This window comes from Schistocerca nitens, chromosome 5, assembly GCF_023898315.1.
Source record: "Schistocerca nitens isolate TAMUIC-IGC-003100 chromosome 5, iqSchNite1.1, whole genome shotgun sequence".
NCBI lineage: Eukaryota > Metazoa > Arthropoda > Insecta > Orthoptera > Acrididae > Schistocerca > Schistocerca nitens.
The window spans coordinates 157,235,120-157,262,807 of record NC_064618.1 but is presented as its reverse complement, the minus strand read 5'-3'; positions in this window follow the sequence as shown (position 1 = coordinate 157,262,807).

Here is a 27,688-nt window from a genome sequence, read left to right as displayed (position 1 = left end):
CGAGCAGCCGGAAGCTTCCGCTGGCGAAAGGTTTTCTTCGCCAGCACGAAACCATCCGAGTCCTACCCGGTTACGTGGTTCCCTTCCAGTGCAGTTGTTTCCTGGTCCCCTCTCAGGGCGACGACAAGTGCTGTCGGGGGCGCAGTCGGTGGTGGTGGTTGTTGGGATGTTTAAGAGGGGCTAAACAGCGAAGGTCATCAGTTCCCCCAAATGGAGTCGAGGCGGACTTGAGTGGGGGGGATTTGAGGAACTGAGATCGGGATGCTATGTTCTGCATAGCTGCTTGGCCGGCCAATCACGTTCCTCCAGAAGGATGTACCGCGTCGGTGGGGCGGGGGGTTGATTGGGGGGCGGGGGGTTCGCGGCACGGCCCGGTGTTGAGACCCGGTGGCTATCCAATCTCTCTGCGGACGCCGCTGCCTTCAGATCGGAGCATTCATGACGTACACTCCTGGAAATTGAAATAAGAACACCGTGAATTCATTGTCCCAGGAAGGGGAAACTTTATTCACACATTCCTGGGGTCAGATACATCACATGATCACACTGTCAGAACCACAGGCACATAGACACAGGCAACAGAGCATGCACAATGTCGGCACTAGTACAGTGTATATCCACCTTTCGCAGCAATGCAGGCTGCTATTCTCCCATGGAAACGATCGTAGAGATGCTGGATGTAGTCCTGTGGAACGGCTTGCCAGGCCATTTCCACCTGGCGCCTCAGTTGGACCAGCGTTCGTGCTGGACGTGCAGACCGCGTGAGACGACGCTTCATCCAGTCCCAAACATGCTCAATGGGGGACAGATCCGGAGATCTTGCTGGCCAGGGTAGGTGACTTACACCTTCTAGAGCACGTTGGGTGGCACGGGATACATGCGGACGTGCATTGTCCTGTTGGAACAGCAAGTTCCCTTGCCGGTCTAGGAATGGTAGAACGATGGGTTCGATGACGGTTTGGATGTACCGTGCACTATTCAGTGTCCCCTCGACGATCACCAGTGGTGTACGGCCAGTGTAGGAGATCGCTCCCCACACCATGAAGCCGGGTGTTGGCCCTGTGTGCCTCGGTCGTATGCAGTCCTGATTGTGGCGCTCACCTGCACGGTGCCAAACACGCATACGACCATCATTGGCACCAAGGCAGAAGCGACTCTCATCGCTGAAGACGCCACGTCTCCATTCGTCCCTCCATTCACGCCTGTCGCGACACCACTGGATGCGGTCTGCACGATGTTGGGGCGTGAGCGGAATACGGCCTAACGGTGTGCGGGACCGTAGCCCAGCTTCATAGAGACGGTTGCGAATGGTCCTCGCCGATACCCCAGGAGCAACAGTGTCCCTAATTTGCTGGGAAGTGGCGGTGCGGTCCCCTACGGCACTGCGTAGGATCCTACGGTCTTGGCGTGCATCCGTGCGTCGCTGCGGTCCGGTCCCAGGTCGACGGGCACGTGCACCTTCCGCCGACCACTGGCGACAACATCGATGTACTGTGGAGACCTCACGCCCCACGTGTTGAGCAATTCGGCGGTACGTCCACCCGGCCTCCCGCATGCCCACTATACGCCCTCGCTCAAAGTCCGTCAACTGCACATACGGTTCGCGTCCACGCTGTCGCGGCATGCTACCAGTGTTAAAGACTGCGATGGAGCTCCGTATGCCACGGCAAACTGGCTGACACTGACGGCGGCGGTGCACAAATGCTGCGCAGCTAGCGCCATTCGACGGCCAACACCGCGGTTCCTGGTGTGTCCGCTGTGCCGTGTGTGTGATCATTGCTTGTACAGCCCTCTCGCAGTGTCCGGAGCAAGTATGGTGGGTCTGACACACCGGTGTCAATGTGTTCTTTTTTCCATTTCCAGGAGTGTATTTTGTCAGTTGTGGGATTCCACGCTGCTCTGAGATGAAAACCACTATACCTGATTACTAAATTGTTGTGCAGACGTATCTCCACTGCCTCTTTGAAGATCGAGTCCCAGAAATCGTTGGCGCCGCACAGCTTCTTCGGTTTTTCGAATTCGAAGGTGTTTCCCTCGATAATGCTATGTTCTGCTACCGCGGACTTGTTTTACTGTCCTAGTCGTACGTCGTACGTTGCTGATGTGTTCAGTACAGCGCTGGGAGATACATCGTTGTGTCTGCCAGATATTACCGTCCCACATTCGCACTCAGTACTGTAATACCCGGCGTCTGCTACCCCAGCTGGTCTTTGGTTGAGCCAAGTATATCTTTGACTTGTGTGCAGTATTTTATAGGAGTAACACAATACTATGAATATTAAGAACGAAGCGATTCATGTGTTGATATTTTACTGTAGTTGGCTCATGTAAAAGACTAATGCCCATATCTGATGTTATATTCATGATGATGAGCCGTTTTAGTTTTGTTTCTGGTATGATGTTTGGTCGTTTATACTTCACATTTGCGTTTAAACTCTACTCAAGTTTATTGATGAATACGTGACAATATTTGCATATTTCACATTGAAAGATTACCGTCCAACCTCCTTGCCTAGGGATGCCAGATGAAAGTTGATGTCGTCAAGCCCTGAATGAAAATTGCACAACGGATAACCGGGGAGCGCTACCTAGAGAGCGTGCCCTTTCTGTATGATTGTAGGCAAGGGGCTGGATGGCTCACACGCTGATGTGTGGGTCCCTGCATTCTATATCTTTTACTTTAAATGAATTCCTTTAACTTGACTTCTTTGTGGTTTTTAAGGTGTGTTAAAGATTTATGACAATTGATTACCTATTTATTTTAAACATTATCACTCGACATTACAGCGACTTCAGCAATGGTTCCAGTTTACAGATATTACAATCTTACAACTTATAGCTCGGGTATATTATATATTAATCTGCACGCACATTTCTACGGGCAAGACGGAATTGCGTTGGCCAAATGCATACCACCAAGGTCTCCCAATATTTTACATAGGACATCCACTACGTGAGGAGGATAACGGGTAAACTGGGGACCAGATACATTAACACAGCGGGTCAAATTTCCGAAATTAAACGAGAACATTAATTTCCTTACACAATCCAAAGCTGGAAATAAAAGAATTAGTACAAATATTTAAATACCTCTCTTCCATGCAAGAACATTGAGACAGACCCACTGAGGGCAATTCTGCTCACTTACCCGTCTTCTGTAACACTCCCAGAATATGGCGGGCACCCGGAGGTCTTCCTGGGTCCCGGTGGAGGGGATGGTCGAACCACTTGGCCGTGACCAGCCTCTCCACCCCAACTCTTGTGACACTGGAAAGTCTTTGACTTTTACCTACCTGTGCTGTTTCTCTGATCCCCTACCAAGGAGTAAGCTTGGCACTACTACACCACAGAACTACTTCCCAACTATGATTTGGCCACGCTTTACGTAAAGGTGTGAGGAGGATTAGGAAAGTTCATGTGCAGATTCACATTCACGTACAAGAAATGCATAATACACGAAACATATAAATACGTATTATGAATCCTGACACATTTCTTTCCATTCGTCCACATGGGTTCTGTTGCACCCGCGGCCGGTGGCGTCGTGTAATAAAACTGGCGGCGGAGCCGCCCCTGTTTCTATTTCCCGGTGCGAGCGAGCAGCGAAACCTGCTGCATATGGAGGGGAAACTACTGTAACCGTTTCAACATTACGTCGTGATTAACTCCTGTCCTCATGAAATGTTTAAAACACGAATCTGTTACATTTCGATGCTGTCAGTAATGATACTATCTTTAAAGTAGTATCGACATATGTATACAATTTTAAGTTTTGGTATGTATCCAGATTTTTTTTCGAATCTGTCGTTGGACCGTCATACCTTAATACAAATTATCATTTGACGTTCCTTGCAAGGAACTATTTGCTTATGAGGTATAAGGCGTAATGTTAAAAGTAGTTTTCTGCAAAAATATCCGGCGTTATGTGCGAGAAATCTCCAAGTTTTTATTACGTCGGTAAAGGCTGAAATAACAAAGAGGTAAGCTTTAGTAAATTAGGGACCTTGTAGATACCAGTAAAAGGAAACGCGCAAACGGGGTGAAAAGCAAATTTCGCTACATATCGCGACAAGTCTCTTTTGGGGACATCGCACAGCGAGGAATTAACCACCAGCCAGGAAAATACAAACGGGGTCCTAGTTTATCGGGAGACAAAGCGTAGCGGGCGGTTGGCTTGTTCCGCAAATTAGAGATGTCTCACAGAGATAGGCCGCGTCCTCGTTGCAATTAAATTTGTGTTTTGGTCGCTGCGTTCCCGCTCTAATTTATTCGAGATCAGTCAGCCAGAAATCCGAGATAACGAGAAACTGTACAGATGAACTAATTAATTTTCTTCGGAGGGATAAATCGTTATAAATTTCTTCACGATAGTGTGCCAAGTGTGTGGCGTTTGATAAAGGAAATCTCTCCAGTTAATCAGCTAATTGGGTCTATTCATCTGACAAAAGAAGCCCGTTCTACACTTCTCCATCTTTGTCTTCTGATTAACGACACCGGTCGTTCATTTGACAGAGATGCGTCGTTCAAGTGTCAACTGCCAAATTGCGCTCCTTAATTTTACATACGCGCGCAGAAATTCTCTTTTTAATGGAACTGCGTAACGAACAGGTCGAACAGTTTATCGTGTGTAAAGAGTTAGAGTGTTAGGACAAGTTTCTCAATTCCTTAGTAAGCAGCACGTGTGTTATTGACAGTTTACTGGAGTGTAACTAACGTAACGCGGTTGGTTGTCACACGTGCGTGAAATCCACTTCACGCATAGTTCTGGAATGTGTCATGCCGAGACATGATCTAGATAACGCTTTTGAAGAGAGCGATATAGTTGACATTTTTAAACATGAATTCTATGTTTCGGACGTTCTCCTCCCAGGTACCCTCAGACTTCTATCGTTGTAATGTGCGCAGCTGATGCGGCACAAACTAACTTACGTTGGTCCTCTTGATCTTCTAAGATCTTGTAATCAGGTCACCTGATCGAGTGCAGCGTAATGACTTTTTGCTCCTGGGTTAACAGATACTTGCCATGAATTACAACATTGGTGCTCTCTCAACAGTTGTGGGAAGTTGTTTGTTCTCTACTGTTTATCAGTAGACACATATTTTCCTCAATTTTGTGAGCAAAGAGAAGGACTTGAGCCACAGGTAGCGAATTCTTACGTTACTTTTTTTCACACACCACTGTTTTAGTGAAGAGAACCATCAAAATACCTGTTTGATGAGTTAGATTGTTGATTTCTCTCCAGACCTCAGCGTCCAATATTACCTTTTCTGGTTTCGGCGCTTGAGGCAGAGACGTCTGCCACGTCTACACAGATATGCAGTTCGGTGTCCCCAGAAGAGGTCAGACCACGACAAAGGCGGGTGATAGGCACATCCCATATCGGTGTCCACTTACAGGTGTACAAATACTTCTGATCAGATAGTGTATTCTGTATAGTTAGAAATCCTCTAAATAGAAACATTTAAAAAGAATTATGCTTTCGCAGTTTGATGCCCGAAGAACATGAAACTGCTTTACTAACGCGACGATTTTTTTGTCTTCATTAGTGACTATTTTATTTTATTTCTGATATAGGTGAACCGGGAGTCGTCTTGGAAGCTGGTGCGTGTTCCTTGAATGAGCAAAACACTCCTCGATCCATTAAGCGCACGGTATCGATGTTGCAGATAATACAGTAAATGATACACTCACGGCCATATCGAGAACGGGAATCGCAATGGAGCGAAGACAAACTACGCTGTGCTAATTATAGACTATACAGGGTGGTCCATTGATCGTGAGCGGGTCAAACATCTCACGAAACAAGCGTCAAACGAAAAAACTACAAAGAACGAAACTTGTCTAGCTTGAAGGGTGAAACCAGATGGCGCTATGGTTGGCCCGCTAGATGGCACTGCCGTAGGTCAAACGGATATCAGCTGCGTTTGTTTTAAATAGGAAGCCCCATTTTTATTACATATTCGAGTAGTACGTAAAGAAATATGAATTATTCAGTTGGACCACTTTTTTCGCTTTGTGATAGATGGCGCTGTAATAGTCACAAACATATGGCTCACAATTTTAGACGAACAGTTGAAAACAGGTAGGTTTTTGAAATTAAAATACAGAACGCAGTTACGTTTGAACATTTTATTTCAGTTGTTCCAATGTGATATATGTACCTTTGTAACTTTATCATTTCTGAGACCGCATGCTGTTACTGAGTGATTACCTGTAAACACCACATTAATGCAATAAATGATCAAAATGATGTCCGGCAACCTCAATGCATTTGGCAATACGTGTAACGACATTCCTCTCAACAGCGAGTAGTTCGCCTTCCGTAATGTTCGCACATAACATTGACAATCCGCTGATGCATGTTGTCAGGCGTTGTCGGTGGATCACGATAGCAAATATCCTTCAACTTTACCCACAGTAAGAAATCCGGGGGACGTCATATCCGGTGAACGTGCGGGCCATGGTATGGTGCTTCGACGACCAATCTACCTGTCATGAAATTCCGCATCAACCGCACGCGAGCTATGTGCCGGACATCCATCATGTTGGAAGTACTTCGCCAATCTGTCATGCAGTGAAACATCTTGTAGTAACATCGGTAGAACATTACGTAGGAAATCAGCATACATTGCACCATTTAGATTGCCATCGATAAAATCAGGGCCAATTATCCTTCCTCCTATAATGCCACACCATACATTGGCCCGCCAAAGTCGCTGATATTTCACTTGTCGCAGCCATCGTGGATTTACGTTGCCCAATAGTGCATATTATGCCGGTTTACGTTACCACTGTTGTTGAATGACGCTTCGTCGCTACATAGAATGAGTGCAAAAAATCTGTCATCGTCCCGTAATTTATCTTGTGCCCCGTGGCAGAACTGTACACGACGTTGAAAGTCGTCGCCATGCAATTCCTGGTGTATAGAAATATGGTACGGATGCAATCGATGTTGCATTCTAAACACTGACTTTTTTGAGATTCCCGATTCTCGCGCATTTTGTCTGCTACTGATGTGCGGATTAGCCGCGACAGCAGCTTAAACACCTACTTTGGCATCATCATTTGTTGCAGGTCATGGTTGACGTTTCACACGTGGCTGAACACTTCCTGTTTCCTTAAATAACGTAACTATCCGGCGAACGGTCCGGACACTTGGATGGTGTTGTCCAGGATACCGAGGACGCCCGTTGCGCATTTTGATCACAATATCCACACATCAGCACGATATCGACCTTTTCCGCAATTGGTAAACGGTCCATTTTAACACGGGTAATGTACCACGAAGCAAATACCGTCCGCCCTGGCGGGATGTTACGTGATACCACGTACTTATACACTCCTGGAAATTGAAATAAGAACACCGTGAATTCATTGTCCCAGGAAGGGGAAACTTTATTCACACATTCCTGGGGTCAGATACATCACATGATCACACTGACAGAACCACAGACACATAGACACAGGCAACAGAGCATGCACAATGTCGGCACTAGTACAGTGTATATCCACATTTCGCAGCAATGCAGGCTGCTATTCTCCCATGGAGACGATCGTAGAGATGCTGGATGTAGTCCTGTGGAACGGCTTGCCATGCCATTTCCACCTGGCGCCTCAGTTGGACCAGCGTTCGTGCTGGACGTGCAGACCGCGTGAGACGACGCTTCATCCAGTCCCAAACATGCTCAATGGGGGACAGATCCGGAGATCTTGCTGGCCAGGGTAGTTGACTTACACCTTCTAGAGCACGTTGGGTGGCACGGGATACATGCGGACGTGCATTGTCCTGTTGGAACAGCAAGTTCCCTTGCCGGTCTAGGAATGGTAGAACGATGGGTTCGATGACGTTTTGGATGTACCGTGCACTATTCAGTGTCCCCTCGACGATCACCAGTGGTGTACGGCCAGTGTAAGAGATCGCTCCCCACACCATGATGCCGGGTGTTGGCCCTGTGTGCCTCGATCGTATGCAGTCCTGATTGTGGCGCTCACCTGCACGGCGCCAAACACGCATACGACCATCATTGGCACCAAGGCAGAAGCGACTCTCATCGCTGAAGACGCCACGTCTCCATTCGTCCCTCCATTCACGCCTGTCGCGACACCACTGGAGGCGGGTTGCACGATGTTGGGGCGTGAGCGGAAGACGGCCTAACGGTGTGCGGGACCGTAGCCCAGCTTCATGGAGACGGTTGCGAATGGTCCTCGCCGATACCCCAGGAGCAACAGTGTCCCTAATTTGCTGGGAAGTGGCGGTGCGGTCCCCTACGGCACTGCGTAGGATCCTACGGTCTTGGCGTGCATCCGTGCGTCGCTGCGGTCCGGTCCCAGGTCGACGGGCACGTGCACCTTCCGCCGACCACTGGCGACAACATCGATGCACTGTGGAGACCTCACGCCCCACGTGTTGAGCAACTCGGCGGTACGTCCACCGGGCCTCCCGCATGCCCACTATACGCCCTCGCTCAAAGTCCGTCAACTGCACATACGGTTCACGTCCACGCTGTCGCGGCATGCTACCAGTGTTAAAGACTGCGATGGAGCTCCGTATGCCACGGCAAACTGGCTGACACTGACGGCGGCGGTGCACAAATGCTGCGCAGCTAGCGCCATTCGACGGCCAACACCGCGGTTCCTGGTGTGTCCGCTGTGCCGTGCGTGTGATCATTGCTTGTACAGCCCTCTCGCAGTGTCCGGAGCAAGTATGGTGGGTCTGACACACCGGTGTCAATGTGTTCTTTTTTCCATTTCCAGGAGTGTATGTTTGTGACTATTACAGCGCCATCTATCACAAACCGAAAAGAGTAGTCCAACTAAAACATTGATATTTCCTTACGTACTACACGAATATCTAATAAAAATGGGGGTTCCTATTAGAAAAAAAAAAACAAAAAACGCAGGTGATATCCGTTTGACCTATGGCAGCGCCATCCAGCGGGCCAACCATAGCGCCATCTGGTTTCCCCCTTCAAGATAGAGGAGTTTCGTTCTTTGTAGTTTTTTCGTTTGATGCTTATTTCGTGAGATATTTGGCCCGGTCACTATCAGTGGACCACCCTGTACATTATGTCGGGAAACAAGCAATATCGAGATAGCTGAAAGCTTTGTTGGAAAGTGGTTCGCAGACGTGACTCAATTCCATCGTTCGTACTGATTTTTGGTCCGCATTGGTACTGTCGTAAGACAGATAGTTAGCGCCCCTCGGAATTGAAATATAGCGGCTACTGTTGTGACCAACTGTGCGTACCTTTTTGGTGGAAAAGGACTGCGCCTTACGACATTTACTTTACTAAACGGCCGAAACAGTCATCCGATCACCAATATCAAGTAGCAGGCTACGTATCTAAAAGCCTCCAGGGCAAAAAAAATTGCTTACCAGTATTTGGTATAACTGGAGACCTAATTTCAAAACTTATAATGGTGTCATAATCTTCTTATTAAGAGGTACAGTTTTAGATTAGAGATTTAACTCGGTAAGTCGAGTACTGAAGTTAGAAACTGTGTACACATAAGCCAAAACATTATGATGACTGCCCATTGCGGCCCTGGAAGCCCCTTGGTGACGTTGCGGGCCCGTGACGAGGTAAAAAAAAGTATCCAAGTGGAGCAAATACTCACAAGGGGCAAACCTAGCGAAAATATGAGCTGTAGAAGGGGGAATGCATTGAGATAAGCGATTTTGACAAAGGGCAGATTATTATAAAGCATAGCCTATGAACGAGTACCTCGAAAATGGCGAACCTGTCGAATGTTCAAGTGCTACTGTCATGAGCATTTACGGAAAGAGGTAGAAGGTCAGTGAAACTAGAATTAGGCGCTAAATGATTGTTCGACGTCCAGTTCACAGAAAGTGGAGTTCGGAGTCTTGTCTCCTTTGTGTAGTAAGATAGATGATGATGTGTGGCATCTTCGTCAAAAGAGCACAGTGCTGGTGTACACACAAATGATTTGGAGCACACCTTTCATTGCACGTTGTAGAACAGGGAGCTCCACAGTAGATCATCTCTACGTGTCCACAAGTTGACCCCACGAAATCGTCAATTACGATTGCAGAGAACACGGGACAGTTGGGATTCGACCGTCGGTCAATGGAAACGTGCTGCCTCTTGGCGTGAATGACGGTTTTGCTACACTACGTCTCTGGACGTCTCCATAAACGCCGTCATCGAGGTGAACGTCGGCTCGAAACGTGCAGCGCGCCACGGACGCAGGCTGGTGGAAGCAGTATTATGCTTTGGGAGACATTGCCTTGCGCTTGCATGGGATCTGTGGTATTAATGGGAGACACGCTGACACCTGTGAATTAACTGAATCCCTTCTTGTTTGATGTCCTCTCCGGCGGCGATGTCATCTTTCAGCAGTATAATTGAACTTGTCTCGTAGCCAGAACCGTACTACGCTGGTTTGAGGAGCATTATAGTGAACTCACGTTGATGTCTCGGCGACCAAATTGGCCTAATGTAAATGCAATGGAACCCATTTGGGTTGCTATTTGGTCACATCACCTCGTACGCAAATCAGTGACGCGTTATATACACGAATTACATGCCCTGTGCGTATACATCTAATGCCACGTGGTAGTCACACGTGGTCGACCAGAAACCCGCAAACGCATATTTCTGCTCTCAAATTCTCATGCAGTCCTATATCGGGCCATCCGAATGCCCCACAAATCTGCATGATGCGACTACTCCAGATGCTTTACTTTTTTGTAGCCACTACACAGCAAATAGCCAACGGCCTTGCCGCAGTGGTAACACTGCTTCCCGTCAGATCACCGAAGTTAAGCGCTGTCGGGCTGGTCTAGCACTTGGATGGGTGACCATCCGGTCTGCCGAGCGCTGTTGTCAAGCGGGGTGCACTAGCCCTTATGAGGCAAACTGAGGAGCTACTTGATTGAGAAGTAACGGCTCCGGTCTCTGCCATACGGCCGGGAGAGCGTTGTGCTGACCACATGCCCCTCCATATCCGCATCCAGTGACGCCTGTGGTATGAGGATGACACGGCGGCCGGTCGGTCCCTTTGGACCTTCATGGCGTGTTCGGGAGGAGTTTAGTTTAGTTTATACAGTATACAGCACTGGACCTATGAAGTCAGAAGAACTGAGATGCGTGCAAGACGTTGTTTTATACATGGTAGTTCAAATCTTTAAAAAAATCGGAAAAGGGGGGAGGGGGGGGGGATTGCTAGTAGATTACAAACGAAGGTATTTTCTCAAGTAAACGCCTTTGTTGTGCTGCATGTAAACTTCTGTAAAGTCTAGAAACATCGAATGGCATTGAGTATGTCGTGCGTGGAACAGATGGGTGGAATTTCGTTGCCTTCAGCATTCTTATTGTTTTCCTACACAAATCGCCACGTTTTCTACTTATGGGGATGATATGACGGTCCTTTAAAAATATTGCAGCGTCAGAAGCGCTGAATGACGCGAAGATGCGAAGAGAGATAGTGCAAAGCCCTGCAGACGCCCAGAAGAAAGTATTCATCGAGATAAGTACGAGCAAGAGAGCATTTACACGCAGGCTATATATCTCACGGATTAGCCCTGCCCTGCTCTACAAAAATGTAAAATAAAACAAGTCTTTGTTTCAGTGCTCGTACTGTCGTAACAGACATAGTATTATTTGTTTTGAATGGCCACATTGGACTGAATTTTTAATTTGACATCTCGTAATAGGTAAATGAACTTTCAGCTCTTTGAGCCTGCATCCCTTCGCGTAAAAAATTCCGCGAGGCACCCGGCCAGACGGCCAAACGGGTGGGATTTCAGATTGTAACAAATCGGGTTACTAATCTTCCCAAGTATGCCACGCGCCAAGTGCTTATCGCGTAGCAGTTTTATTTCGAAGTACCTGAAATTCAACCACGAAATAAAAAATTACGTTATTTACAGAGAGATATGAAACATTACAATACAGTTCCATGCATACTTTTTTTTTTTTTTGCCTAAACCCGGTTCTCATCGTTCAGAATTCTCTCTCTAATTTCCTCTCAGTTACGTGTGTGTAGCTCTAGCTCCCTACTCATTATGTTTACCCTTTTCTGATAGGGTTTACGTCTGTGGAGGGTACCCTCCGTTGAAAAGTACTTAGTTTCACTCCGATTTCAAAATACAACACAATCGTTATATTTTATAACTCTCATATTTATTACTATTACGAATCCATTTCCTAGTATCTATACAAATCATTGACCCCTTGCAAGTAGGTTGTAGTCAATGCCTTCCCGTCGTCTTATATGTTGTTGTTGTTGTGGTCTTCAGTCCTGAGACTGGTTTGATGCAGCTCTCCATGCTACTCTATCCTGTGCAAGCTTCTTCATCTCCCAGTACCTACTGCAACCTACATCCTTCTGAATCTGCTTAGTGTATGCATCTCTTGGTCTCCCCCTACGATTTTTACCCTCCACGCTGCCCTCCAATACTAAATTGGTGATCCCTTGATGCCTCAGAACATGTCCTACCAACCGATCCCTTCTTCTGGTCAAGTTGTGCCACAAACTCCTCTTCTCCCCAATCCTATTCAGTACCTCCTCATTAGTTATGTGATCTACCCATCTAATCTTCAGCATTCTTCTGTAGCACCACATTTCGAAAGCTTCTATTCTCTTCTTGTCCAAACTATTTATCGTCCATGTTTCACTTCCATACATGGCTACACTCCATACAAATACTTTCAGAAAAGACTTCCTGACACTTAAATCTATACTCGATGTTAACAAATTTCTCTTCTTCAGAAACGCTTTCCTTGCCATTGCCATTCTACATTTTATATCCTCTCTACTTCGACCATCATCAGTTATTTTGCTCCCCAAATAGCAAAACTCCTTTACTACTTTAAGTGTCTCATTTCCTAATCTAATACCTTCAACATCACCCGACTTAATTCGACTACATTCCATTATCCTCGTTTTGCTTTTGTTGATGTTCATCTTATACCCTCCTTTCAAGACACTGTCCATTCCGTTCAACTGCTCTTCCAAGTCCTTTGCTGTCTCTGACAGAATTACAATGTCATCGGCGAACCTCAAAGTTTTTATTTCTTCCCCATGGATTTTAATACCTACTCCGAATTTTTCTTTTGTTTCCTTTACTGCTTGCTCAATATACAGATTGAATAACATCGGGGAGAGGCTACAACCCTGTCTTACTCCCTTCCCAACCACTGCTTCCCTTTCATGCCCCTCGACTCTTATAACTGCCATCTGGTTTCTGTACAAATTGTAAATAGCCTTTCGCTCCCTGTATTTTACCCCTGCCACCTTTAGAATTTGAAAGAGAGTATTCCAGTCAACATTGTCAAAAGCTTTCTCTAAGTCTACAAATGCTAGAAACGTAGGTTTGCCTTTCCTTAATCTTCCTTCTAAGATAAGTCGTAAGGTCAGTATTGCCTCACGTGTTCCAGTATTTCTACGGAATCCAAACTGATCTTCCCCGAGGTCGGCTTCTACTAGTTTTTCCATTCGTCTGTAAAGAATTCGTGTTAGTATTTTGCAGCTGTGGCTTATTAAACTGATTGTCCGGTAATTCTCACATCTGTCTACACCTGCTTTCTTTGGAATTGGAATTATTATATTCTTCTTGAAGTCTGAGGGTATTTCGCCTGTTTCATACATCTTGCTTACCAGATGGTAGAGTTTCGTCAGGGCTGGCTCTCCCAAAGCCGTCAGTAGTTCCAATGGAATGTTGTCTACTCCGGGGGCCTTGTTTCGACTCAGGTCTTTCAGTGCTCTGTCAAATTCTTCACGCAGTATCGTATCTCCCATTTCCTCTTCATCTACATCCTCTTCCATTTCCATAATATTGTCCTCAAGTACATCGCCCTTGTATAGACCCTCTATATACTCCTTCCACCTTTCTGCTTTCCCTTCTTTGCTTAGAACTGGGTTTCCATCTGAGCTCTTGATGTTCATACAAGTGGTTCTCTTATCTCCAAATGTCTCTTTAATTTTCCTGTAGGCAGTATCTATCTTACCCCTAGTGAGATAAGCCTCTACATCCTTACATTTGTCCTCTAGCCATCCCTGCTTAGCCATTTTGCACTTCCTGTCGATCTCATTTTTGAGACGTTTGTATTCCTTTTTGCCTGCTTCATTTACTGCATTTTTATATTTTCTCCTTTCATCAATTAAATTCAATATTTCTTCTGTTACCCAAGGATTTCTACTAGCCCTCGTCTTTTTACCTACCTGATCCTCTGCTGCCTTCACTACTTCATCCCTCAAAGCTACCCATTCTTCTTCTACTGTATTTCTTTCCCCCATTCCCGTCAATTGTTCCCTTATGCTCTCCCTGAAACTCTGTACGACCTCTGGTTCTTTCAGTTTATCCAGGTCCCATCTCCTTAAATTCCCACCTTTTTGCAGTTTCTTCAGTTTTAATCTACAGGTCATAACCAATAGATTGTGGTCAGAGTCCACATCTGCCCCTGGAAATGTCTTACAATTTAAAACCTGGTTCCTAAATCTCTGTCTTACCATTATATAATCTATCTGATACCTTTTAGTATCTCCAGGGTTCTTCCATGTATACAACCTTCTATCATGATTCTTAAACCAAGTATTAGCTATGATTAAGTTGTGCTCTGTGCAAAATTCTACCAGGCGGCTTCCTCTTTCATTTCTTAGCCCCAATCCATATTCACCTACTACGTTTCCTTCTCTCCCTTTCCCTACACTCGAATTCCAGTCACCCATGACTATTAAATTTTCGTCTCCCTTCACTATCTGAATAATTTCTTTTATTTCATCATACATTTCTTCAATTTCTTCATCATCTGCAGAGCTAGTTGGCATATAAACTTGTACTACTGTAGTAGGTGTGGGCTTCGTATCTATCTTGGCCACAATAATGCGTTCACTAAGCTGTTTGTAGTAGCTTACCCGCGTTCCTATTTTCCTATTCATTATTAAACCTACTCCTGCATTACCCCTATTTGACTTTGTGTTTATAACCCTGTAGTCACCTGACCAGAAGTCTTGTTCCTCCTTCCACCGAACTTCACTAATTCCCACTATATCTAACTTTAACCTATCCATTTCCCTTTTCAAATTTTCTAACCTACCTGCCCGATTAAGGGACCTGACATTCCACGCTCCGATCCGTAGAACGCCAGTTTTCTTTCTCCTGATAACGACATCCTCTTGAGTAGTCCCCGCCCGGAGATCCGAATGGGGGACTATTTTACCTCCGGACTGTTTTACCCAAGAGGACGCCATCATCATTTAATCATACAGTAAAGCTGCATGCCCTCGGGAAAAATTACGGCCGTAGTTTCCCCTTGCTTTCAGCCGTTCGCAGTACCAGCACAGCAAGGCCGTTTTGGTTATTGTTACAAGGCCAGATCAGTCAATCATCCAGACTGTTGCCCTTGCAACTACTGAAAAGGCTGCTGCCCCTCTTCAGGAACCACACGTTTGTCTGGCCTCTCAACAGATACCCCTCCGTTGTGGTTGTACCTACGGTACGGCTATCTGTATCGCTGAGGCACGCAAGCCACCCCACCAACGGCAAGGTCCATGGTTCATGTCTTATACTGGGTGGAAAATTAAACTGAGATCCGGCCAGCCTATTAATATTTATCTCACCCGCAAACTGGGGCAAGCTCCTTTCATTTAAGCCGCCCGGTATACGAGAACTGTTCCAAGCAGTTTAAAGAATATTGAACTGAATTTTGGGGAGTCTGAAGTGTGTTCGATTTCCCTAATTCAATATCTTTCCCATTTCATCTCATTCAAACCAGGACCCATAAAACGTCATAAAGTGTTTTCCTAATATCAAGATCATCTGTGACCATGTCAAAAACTTGCAGTTACAAAGAACAGGCGATAAAGTTCATTTTCAAAACTGAAGTTGGATTAAACAACGGCTCCGAACTTTTACATCAGCAGACAGATTCAACATTTGGCTACTTTCATTCGAGAGCAATATTTTCCGACAGTTAGGTTAGGGCGATAATATAAGTAACTTCACTAGTACGAAGCGAAGGAGCGGATAAATTAGTCAATAAAATTATTTGAAGCTATCGTTTTAAGATTTGTCGTTTTGGGAACCATTCTATGTGAATAAAATTGGTATTTTACAATGGCTTATAAATATGTTTGCGTCTACCGGCAGAACGTTATTTTTAAAACTGAAGAACTGGTTTTTTCTATCGACAACAATCTCAGATTTAAATTGTTTGTTACTAATGAATTATTTTTGTTTTGTTTTTATAGTCTCTTCGATACCTAAATGATGTAAAATTGTATTCAATTAAATAATGAGCCTTAAATGGCGTTTGTAGGTGTTTAATTCGAAAACTGCTGTATATACAAGTGTTTCAGATTAATTATCACAAAATTCCTGTAGATAAGGCTCTGTATCCTAGTTATCAAGTTATCACAGATGCCGTCTGGGGGTCTATTGATTCCAAGTATGCACTTGAGTAAAATCTAAGGATATCTCATTCCATTATCCTTTTACCTGTTTGCCGTCTGGGGGGTCTATTGATTCCAAGTATGCACTTGAGTAAAATCTATCTCATTCCATTATCCTTTTACCTGTTTGCTGCTAAAGGCTTGACTGTAGTGTCGAAAATGAAATAGGGCGTTAACCTTGAAAAGTTGATTACAAGAAGCCCTGTGCACACTGAGGGACTTGCGTCAAAGAAGTTGCTGACTCAGTCGCTTCCGCTCGGAAGTCGATGCGCCTCTGTTCCAGTAATGGCTGTTTTGTCCAGCTGTTCGTCCCGCTAAAGCCTGAAAACATTTCCGGCCATTACTGATTCATTCACATGCTACGCGCCATTCAGCCCTTGTTAGACGTCAGCCCAAATGATATTTTAATTACTGATGACTTTGTCATGGCGTTCGGTGTTTTTGTCCCAACAAAACTGCAAATGCTCAATGTGGTAATTAATATGTAAATGGCGGGACGCCCGGCTGAATAGATGTTCACATATTTTTGGGCGGCGACCCTCCGACATGTAATTATGTTGCTCCTCGTAAATCGAGTAATCGAATCGAATTGTTCAGTTTTAGAGCAGCTGCCTCGCTTGCTGTTATTGCGTTCGCTATCAAACTGGTTGCCGTGTGATTGGCTGATTATGAGGTCTACAGGCTAACGGGAGCTTCATTCGAGCGCAGTGATCAATTGAAGCTAATTACAGTATACAATGACGGTTAATCGTTTTGTCTTGTATTAATCCCGCTTTCCACCTCGATTTACACTAGTAACAAACTGAGTGGTATTGCAAGTTGGTTATACACCGGCATTCTGAGACCGTGTAGTCAATTGTACACTTATGAAATATTTCACGTGGTAGCGACGAAACGAACCTCTAGTATCATACATTTAAAAGTTTAAATTTTCAAATATTCTTTACACATTTATTTTAAAACTCTGCATGTTTATGTTCCATCAGCTTTGATCAAAGCCGTTGAAGAATATAATACTTAATACAACGGTTAAGATTGTAAGGCCAATAGATATCTGACGTATTACGAATCTTAAGATACATTTCGACTGTGAAACTTAGGAAGTATTACGCAGTGAAAAATACTTTTTAGTCTACGCATCATAAATTGTCATTTTACTTCACTTACGTTATATTTTACAAGCAGTAACGCCAGAAAATGTGAGCGAAACTAAAGTACCGGTAGTTTAAAATAAAACTGTAGTGAGATGACACAAAACGATGCGTGTTCGTGTGTGATGCTTCTAAGATTTTTAAAATGAGTGGTGCGCCCATATTTATTAATATGATTAATGTTAACATTATGTACGATATGAATGTACCATCGATGATGCGTTCTTTGATCCTAGACTAAAGACAACAATAGAATGCCACCGCGAAATAATGTTTGGGCAATTTGACGTGACACCCATATTCATTGTATCGTTACAGATGTAACATCAATTCACCAACACACCTTTGAGACCATACGGCTATCAAGTCAGAGGAGTGGCGATATCGAAACTGCACGGTGAATAGGAAACTGATGTGTTTTCTTTAAAATAATGAACACAATTTCTTACGAATTATAGGGTATCACGCAGTATAATTGAAAAACAGTATCTTTTGTTAAGGCGCTACATGTCTGAACCAAAAATATAGTGAACTGGAGCAGAGGCAGCGAAGATAGAGGAAAAGAAAATATCATAGGGTCTATTCATAAGTAAACAGTTGAAGTGTCCATCTCTGTGTGACGTATCTCTGTAAGGTAACACGAAATAAATAGGCTGGACGTGGTTTCTCGTGCTGTGAACAACTATTATACTCTGCTGGAGGGTAACTATTTCGTAATAAAATAAGAGAATACATGTCCATGAAGACTGTGTTAGTAAATATTTATCTTTTGCTAATTTTTATTATTTACGTCACTAGATTTGCCAAATGGAATCAGTTTAGATCTCGACAAAGCGTCTCTAAATGGAACTGTCTAACAGCCGGGAGTGGACGATTGTTAACAGCTAAAGCATACGCGTAGCGTGGGTATTTTCCTCTGTGTGCTACGTTATTGTAAGAGAATCATATCCCTATCTGGTGACTGAACCACAAAGAATAATGTTATGTTTGTGATGTCCATGAAACAGGATAGCTGATACGTGATATATGTACCTGTAGTGTGAAGGTAGAATCTGTAAAAACGGTTCCTACTAGCTCATAATCAGGCATTATCAGTTTAATAATGATTGAACCGTTGCTTCGAACTCCTATTCAGGTTACATCACATGACGAAGATATGATGTTTGTACCTCGCATGAAATGTATTCGCAGTTGTGAATATTCATAACCGTCAGCTTTTAAATGGAATTACGACACTGGAAATTTGTACTTGACAGTGAGTCGAACCCCGATTTGAAGTTTACGGCGAGCGGTTGACTTACGATTAGGCTATTAGAGCACGTCTCAGTGGCGAACCAAAATTTCCATATATCGTCAACCACATGTCTACAACTTGTACTCGATTGTGGTGTACACATCTCTGTCCGGCACATTCTAACAGACTGCATTTCATGCCGTGATGCAAGGGCAGAAGCACAAGTTGATGGGGATCTGCCCTGTGTTTTAGCTAATGATGAGACGAGTGTGTGTAGGGTTTTAAAGTTTTGTGATGTGTCTGGACTCTGGCCTAAACTTTTAAAAAAATGTTCAAATGTGTGTGAAATCTTATGGGACTTAACTGCTAAGGTCATCAGTCCCTAAGCTTACACACTAGTTAACCTAAATTATCCTAAGGACAAACACACACACACTCGAACCTCCGCCAGGAGCAGGCGCTAAACTTTTAGGCTGGAGGTTTTAGTGTATTGCAAAGTGCCTGGCTCCTCCCTTTTTTCCTTGCTGCCAGTCAGCCACTTCCATCTGCTATATTGTTTTAGCTCCCTCTACCACTTTCTTCTTGGGTTGTCCATGTTTTACTACTGACGGCATGTTTCGTCCCATGTTACGGTGTGGGTAGGCACATATTTTTCCAACCTTGTTACCTGTGTTTTACGTTCTGTTTTAACTTACTGTTCTGACTATTTTCTTGACACCCGTCTCAATCTGTTACCGAGCAAGCGCTGAAGACCTTGCCATCGTGCGCCCATACAACCCTCTCCGTCATCATCATCATCATCATCATCATCATCATCATGGCACGTCCGTTGGTACGTTCCAGTACAGGGAGATGTTTTACATGAATGCTGCATGCCCGGTGCTGTCGGGAAAAATGCGATGTTGGAGTTCCTGTGTTATTCCGAATGACGTTGCGATATCGTATTATATTTTGGGTGAATGGGGGAAAGCCGGCCGCGGTGGTCTAGCGGTTCTAGGCGCTGCAGTCCGGAACCGTGGGACTGCTACGGTCGCAGGTTCGAATCCTGCCTCGGGCATGGTTGTGTGTTATGTCCTTAGGTTAGTTAGGTTTAAGTAGTTCTAAGTTCTAGGGGACTGATGACCTAAGATGTTAAGTCCCATAGTGCTCAGAGCCATTTGAACCATTTTTTTGAATGGGGGAAAACATACCCGGAAACATTTAATAGAAAGCGTGGTTATTTGGCCATTTTTGGTGGAAGCCAACTTCTACGAGTCACAGCAGGCAGACTTTAATTATTTGAACGCTTTATTTAGAACCGTTTAAAATGAACTACTGAAGCAACATTGCCATTGTGCAAACGAGATCCTGTCGCTCTATCAACTTTGAAGTCATACATATCCAAACAGCCAACGGTATGACCTCTGTTCAAAATTTAATTGATATTAGCTTTTATGTGTGATCCCATTGGGGTGTCTTCGCTCGCTGCCTCGGCCGCACTCTCTGTCCATCTCCTCCTCTTCCCCTCGGTCCATTTCTTCCTCCCTCTGTCTCTGTTCTTATCCTCCCCCGCCTCACTGCCTCTCTTTTCCTTCCCTGTCTAGCTCCATACCTTTTTCTTTCCTCTCTCTGACGATTTCCCTTCTCTCTGGCTATTTCAGCCTCCTCTCTCTCCGACCATATCCTCCTCTCCCAGTCCGTGCCCATGTGCTTCGTCCCACTCGCTGTCTGTCCATCTCTACCTCTCCCCTTGTATCTCTGCGTTATCACGCTCACTGTAATAGGGCGCTGGTCGTTCTTACTCCCAAGTATTTCTTTTCCGATCGTAATCAAAATGTGTACCAAATTTGGGTGAAATCGCTCCAGATGTTTAGGATCAGCTTTTTAGCCGTAGGTTTGCCCTCGCACGCAACTGTACACTTAGTTTGACATGTATATCTGGAGAATTCCGCCATACATTTTCATTTTCACGCAGCTGAAGTATGAGCTGTAAAGTGATTTTTGCAGAAGCAACCCGTGGAATATGTAGCTACTGTCTGCGAAATATGTTGCTAGGAACGAAGTAATAAATTAGAACGTAATGCATGAAGTGGCAGCTTTTCACACTACTCAGAGTTTGTGACGTCGTATCACCTGAAATATTGGTCATGCAATGATATAATTGTAATGGTTCATTCAGTGGCATACGCCAGAAAAACGTGTCGGCAGTGCAGTTAGAACTGAAGAAGTAACACGCTAAATGTTCAAATGTGTGTGAAATCTTATGGGACTTAACTGCTAAGGTCATCAGTGCCTCAGCTTACACACTACTTCACCTAAATTATCCTAAGGACAAACACACACACCCATGCACGAGGGAGGACTCTGACCTCCGATGCGGACCAGCCGCACAGTCCATGACTTGCAGCGCCTTAGACAGCTCGGCTAAAGTAACACACGAAACATTCATGCTCTATGCAGCTGTTACACTGCACGAACAACGAAAATGTAATAAACGCAAAACTTTTTCATTTCATTATTTTATGACAGCTGCCAGCAAGGAAAGTATCATAAAACTTTGAAATTACGCGCAACTTTTTTTCCGTGTTACTGAAACCTCCGCCACTGATGATACTAGCAGACAGAGCAACACAGAAGTGAACGCAAGATGTGGAACGTGGCCTGTGTGCACCACTGGCTGTCGAATCGAGGAAGGATTTGAGGTACAATGCAAGAAAGATCAGCCAATTGGATTAATTCCCACTATTGATTTTCAGCGAACTGGAGACAGGGGGTGCTAAATATCTTGAGACAAACTGAACTAATGAAGGTGCTGGGGATATGATAAGCGCGCAACCAGACGATGATACTATTTCACACCCCTTCCCTTCAACCAGTTGGATACGGGACAGGATGTTGGTGAAAAAGATTTTTACAGACCGGGAAGACTCATTATTTATTTATGTAAGCGATCTTGGCTGTCTGAGGATGCCACATCCTACTGAATGCAGCTAGTGCTTGGGGGCTAGATGGTGAGGAGAACGTTAAAAAAATATATGACTGTAATTCCATCTTCTGGTGGAGTATGGGACTACGAATGTTCAGTGTTCAATAAAAAGAATACCAATCGCCGTTGTATAGGTTTATCTCTAGGTAACCAGTTTCGACGTTACACTACGTCAGCTTCAGGCCTAAACTGCTCCAATACAGTAACCTTCGTGTTACAAATATAGCAGTAAAATTACCAAATATGCAGCAACCAGTCGCAAAATCATGTTTTATTTATTCACTTTTGCAAATCGATTTTAGCTGATTAACAGCCATCATCGGTGCTACAAATACAAGAGCCGAGCAGGATTAGCCGAGCGGTCTGAGGTGCTGTGCGGCTGGTCCCGGCGGGGGTTCGAGTCCTCCCTCGTGCATGGATGTGTGTGTTTGTCATTAGGATAATTTAGGTTAAGTACTGTGTAAGCTTAGGGACTGATGACCTTAGCAGTTAAGTCCCATAAGATTTAACACACACAAATACAAGAATAAATATATTAATAACAGTGACCAAATGAATAAATGTACATAAAGCTACGTAAATCAGTTAAATGAATTTAGCTTTGTTTCGTTAATACGTTTGTTTAGTTCTTGTCCGTAATTTTCTTATCTCAGCTTTACATTACATGTGCATTCAGCAACGTGGTGCCATCTGCCGGAAAAAAGTCCGATGTTCCTGATTGTCATTAACTGTACCCTAGATGGATGCCAACACCGTTTTACGTTTTGGCATTATGATTAACTTTTGCTCTTGGATAAGAATATGATTAATAATTAAAAGTTTAAAAAATTCTTCTTTTAATTTTTTCGATAGTGTGCTTCTGATCTATGTTTGTTCCTTTTTACTAATTTGTAGAATCGTTTTTTGGCGTATATAACTGTACTATGTGGTTGACAAAATCTTTGTCAATATATCCATTTCGTGTAAATATTTTAGCATTATATCATTATATTTTACCTCATTTTGTATGTCATACCTCTTTCTTCTTCTCATTTTTATTTTGGCTGTATCTTTTCCCATAGAGGACGGTTTGCTTTGCAGCGCCCCCTTATGGTTTCTCGTTGTCATAGTTAATTCTCAATGTATCACTTTATGTTTGATCTCTGCTTAAGACAGTATTACTACTCAGGGCACATATTGGTTGAAAGGTAAATTTGTATGTTAGTTTTAAATAGTTTAATGCGTCTATATACATTTAATTCACTTACGTTCCTTTATGTACATTTATTCATTTGGTCACTGTTATTAATTATTTTTATTCTTGTACTTGTAGCACCGATGATGGTTGTTAATCAGTTGAAATCGATTTGAAAAAGTGAATGAATAAAACATGATTTTGCGACTGGTTGCTGCATATTTGGTACTTTTATGCTTTACGGTGGGTGCACGATTTGGGAACCACATGGAGCCAACCATTCATAAATATAGCAGTGCCTTTAACTGGTCTCGTATAAGCCGTTACGGGACTACGTGCTTGCTGGACAACAGTCAGCAATATTTGAAACACGAAGGTTACTGGATTGGCGCAGTTTAGGCCTGAAGATGACGTACTGTAACGTCGAAACTGGTTGCCTAGAAATAAACCTATACAACGGCGACTGGTATTGTTTTTATTGAACGTTATAAAATATACTCCGCCAGAACAGGCCTAGGAACGCCCAGCAACACTGACCGACCGCCGTGTCATCCTCATCACAGGTGTCACTGGATGCTGATATGGAGGGATATCGGGGTCAGCACACCGTTCTCCCGGGCGTTTGTCAGTGCACGAAACCGGAGTCGCTACCTCTCAATCTAGTAGCCCTCAGTTTGCCTTCCAATGGCGGAGTGCACCCCGCTTGCCAACAACGCTCGGCAGACAGGATAGTTATAAAAAAATAGTATTACATTTTATCCTCCTGAATACGATGACAGTAAGAAGAGGTGACAAGTCATTGGATACTTTCTAATATCGTGTCGCATCTCCTTTTGCAAAATGTAATGCTGAAACTCCATATGCCATGGACTAAAAAGCCATTGGAAGTCCCATGCAGAAATACTGAGCCATGTTGCCTCTACAGCTGCCCATAATTGAGAAGAGACAGTGGTGCACGGCCTGACCACTCCTTTACGTCAAATAGAACTTCAATGGGATTCAGGTGACCAAATCATTCGTTCGAATTAACCATAATGTTCTTCAAACCAATCGTGAACAGTCCTACTCCTATGACATGGACCATTGTCATTCATGACAATGAAGGTCATGAATGGCTGCAAGTAGTTTCCAAGTAGCCGAACACAACTACACTACTGCCCATTAAAACTGCTACACCAAGAAGAAATGCAGATGATAAACGGGTATTCATTAGACAAACACATTACACTAGAACTGACATGTGATTACATTTTCACGCAATTTGGGTGCATAGATCCTGAGAAATGAGTACCCAGAACAACCACAACTGGCCGTAATAACGGCCTGGCTACGCCTGGGCATTGAGTCAAACAGAGCTGGGATGGCGTGTACAGGTACAGCTGCCCATGCAGCTTCAACACGATACCACAGTTCATCAAGAGTAGTGACTGGTGTATTGTGACGAGCCAGTTGCTAGGCAACCAGTGACCAGACGTTTTCAATTGTTGAGAGATCTGGAGAATGTGCTGGCCAGGGCAGCAGTCGCACATTTTCTGTATCCAGAAAGGCCCGTACAGGACCTGCGACATGCGGTCGTGCATTATCCTGCTGAAATGTAGGGTTTCGCAGGGATCGAATGAAGAGTAGAGTCAAAGGTCGTAACACATCTGAATTGTAACGTCCACTGTTGAAAGTGCCGTCAATGCGAACAAGAGGTGACCGACTGTAAACAGAACCTGGATTCATCCGAAAAAATGCCGTTTTGCCATTCGTGCTACCAGGTTCGTCGTTGAGTACACCATCGCACGCGCTCCTGACAGTGATGCAGCGTCAAGGGTAACCGCAGCCATGGTCTCCGAGCTGATAGTCCGTACTGCTGGAAACGCCGCAGAACTGTTCGTGCAGATGTTTGTTGTATTGCAAACGTCACCATCTGTTGACTGAGGGATCGAAACGTGGCTGCACGATCCGTTACAGCCATGCGGATAAGATGCCTGTCATCTCGACTTCTAGTGATACGAGACCGTTGGGATCCAGCACGGAGTTCCGTATTACCCTCCTGAACCCACCGATTCGATATTCTGCTAACAGTCATTGGATCTCGACCACCGCGAGCAGTAACGTCGCGATACGATAAACCGCAATCGCGATAGGCTAAAATTCGACCTTTATCAAAGTCGGAAACGTGATGGTACGCATTTCTCCTCTTTACACGAGGCATCACAACAACGTTTCACCAGGCAACGCCGGTCAACTGCTGGTTGTGTATGAGATTTCGGATGGAAGCTTTCCTCATGTCAGCACATTGTAGGTGTCGGCAGCGGCGCCAACTTTGTGTGAATGCTCTGAAAAGCTAATCATTTGCATATCACAGCGTCTTATTCCTGTCGGTTAAATTTCGCGTCTGTAGCGCATCTTCGTGGTGTAGCTATTTTAATGTCGAGTAATGAATATTAGTGTTTGATGTAGTATAATGTGGATGAAAACGTAACAGCTCTGAAAGCCAACTACAGAGCTTGAAATTGTAGTTTTCGTTTTGGTCGCACATTTCAGAGAAACTCTAATTGCAGCAATGTACATGTACACTTATTATGACAAAATAAAAATGTTACATGGAACAGAGTGTGGTGTCACCGCCATACACCACACTTCCTAGGTGGTAGCCTTTAAATCGGCCGCGGTCCGTTAGTATACGTCGGACCCGCGTGTCGCCACTATCAGTGATTGCAGACCGAGCGCCGCGACACGGCAGGTCTAGAGAGACTTAAAAGTACTCGCCCCAGTTGTACAGCCGACTTTGCTAGCGATGGTTCACTGACAAATTACGCTCTCATTTGCCGAGACGATTGTTAGCATAGCCTTCTGCTACGTCATTTGCTACGACCTAGCAAGGCGCCATTACTAGTTACTATTGATGCTGTAAAACGTGTACCGTCAAGAGCGATGTTCACCAATTATGGATTAAAGTTAAGTATTCCAGCAGCGATGTACGTTTTTGGCTATTTTCATTTCCGTGTCCTGTTCCAGACCTCACGCCAGCCTGCGTGAGCTTAAACGCGTACCTTTCGGCTTCCTCGTAGTGGATTCGCTGTCTTGCCAATCCACAACACAGAGATCTGCCGTTAAACAGAGAACTGTTACATCTTCAAACTTTCCGCACAAGATTGTGCTCAAACTATGGTCTGGCATCCGTAGTCATTCAATAGAAATAGTTAGTATAGACACTTTTTCATATTGATATATCCATGTATTTCGTCTTTTGCCGCCAAAATAGTAAATTTACGGATCAAACGAGAGAAGACACTTGCTGAGTTGTAAAATCTGTGACTCCCTGATGTTCGTCACGCAATGCAGTTGGAAGAGATTGTCGTCATCACATTTCAATCATTTTGACATACAATAATTTCAACACTGAGTCACGTTGTTGGATGATCTGTCTCAGCCTTCGTGTGCCAGTATAGAAGTTATTTAACAAACGTAATGGGCCATAACTAAAATCACCTAGTGAGATTATGAAAACGGCGAATGTTCTCTCAATAAAAGCAAACACCGTCTGAGTGAAATCAATTTCCCGTAACTTTTTCCTGATTAAATGTGGATAAAATTTCTTTGATGTTCACGAACACTTTGTAATGAACTTTAACTTTGATCAAGAAACTCATTTCAAGCCTGACGAAGCGAAACCACATCAAACGCGTAAAGGCCTCACTTTACATCAATTGCTCTCTAAGGGCAGAAAAGCGTCAATAAAGTACGTCGAACGCAAGCACTTTGCATCGGAGCTCTTCTGTGAGTTCCCTCCTGATATCGAATATCATTAAATCCTTCGTAGCTCAGTAATGAAATCATACCATTTTATGAAAGATTGGCTTACCGCAGGAATTCGTTTTCTTTATGTCTCTATTTGCCACTTTCCCTTTCAGTTAACCACTTGATTGGATTTTGCGAAAGACTATAAGGTATCTTATTTATGCATTTATGACACGAAACAACGGTAGTACGTTTATTATGGGACTTATTTCGTAACGTATACAAAGTGTTATCAAGGGTCCGTAAGAGTGATGAAATGCAAGGCTACTGCTCAGAAACATGTACTCGTGCTTTTTAAATCTTATTAGTTTACTTCCGTATAACAGATGCAAGTAACGTCTGATAGAATTTGATTTCTCTGCTTTAAGGACTATTAAATGCTCGTAGATCTGTGAACCATTACCAACACTACTCAAGACACAGTAACTATCCGATAAATCTGTTTCTTATTAACTTCTTTCATATAGCAAGTATAATTCCTGTTTATGAATAAAAAGTCTGTCACAAAACAGAAACAAATTTTTTGGACAACTAACTACTTAGTTCGTGATTACACGGAAAAATGCCTAACGAACAGGATGCACGTACTGTTGTTATCACGAAACTGGGAGGAACTGTACCAGATTTTTATCCATCACTAAAATTAACTGCAAGCGGAACTAGTGGTTGTTCGCTGTTGCAACCGTTGACTTCTTGCAGTCACGAACATGAGAATAAATTATTACACCTCACGTTGCAAAGTGCACTGCAAACTTACAAAATTTACATAATTTCGACAGACGCCATAATACGTCGTTTGGTTCGAGAAAACATCAACAAATGATTTTTAGGCGTTTTTCTTAACAATGTCAATCATGGTCTAAAATGTTATTGTGCAAGCTCGTAACAACGCACAGTGTACCATAGACGAACGGAAGCTATAAATTAAAGCTATATACCTTTTTGTAACAGGTAAAAT